This window comes from Sinocyclocheilus rhinocerous, unplaced genomic scaffold (assembly GCF_001515625.1).
Source record: "Sinocyclocheilus rhinocerous isolate Xijiao unplaced genomic scaffold, SAMN03320098_v1.1 scaffold4118, whole genome shotgun sequence".
Classification (NCBI taxonomy): domain Eukaryota; kingdom Metazoa; phylum Chordata; class Actinopteri; order Cypriniformes; family Cyprinidae; genus Sinocyclocheilus; species Sinocyclocheilus rhinocerous.
Genome location: NW_015628692.1, coordinates 14611 through 14916, shown reverse-complemented (window position 1 = coordinate 14916; position 306 = coordinate 14611).

The window sequence follows — 306 nt, the reverse complement described above, 5'->3', positions numbered from 1 at the left end:
GTGACGTAGACATGTGGGGGCGTGTTAGAACGAGCCGTTTTAGGAGGGCGTGGACAAGTCTTAACTTTTATAAAGAATATCTCTTTGGATTTGAGACTTTAGTCTTTGCAACTTTACAGATCTTCTTTATGCACCAAGAGCTTGTAACACTACAAAGAGAAAGGAACAATTGAAAACGCATCATATGACCCCTTTAATACCGAGTCCACTTGATACTAATGAACACATGATGATATCACACGTGTCAATGCGTGTGTGTGTGTGAGTGTGTGTGTGTGTGTGTGTGTGAGAGTGTGTGTGTGTGTG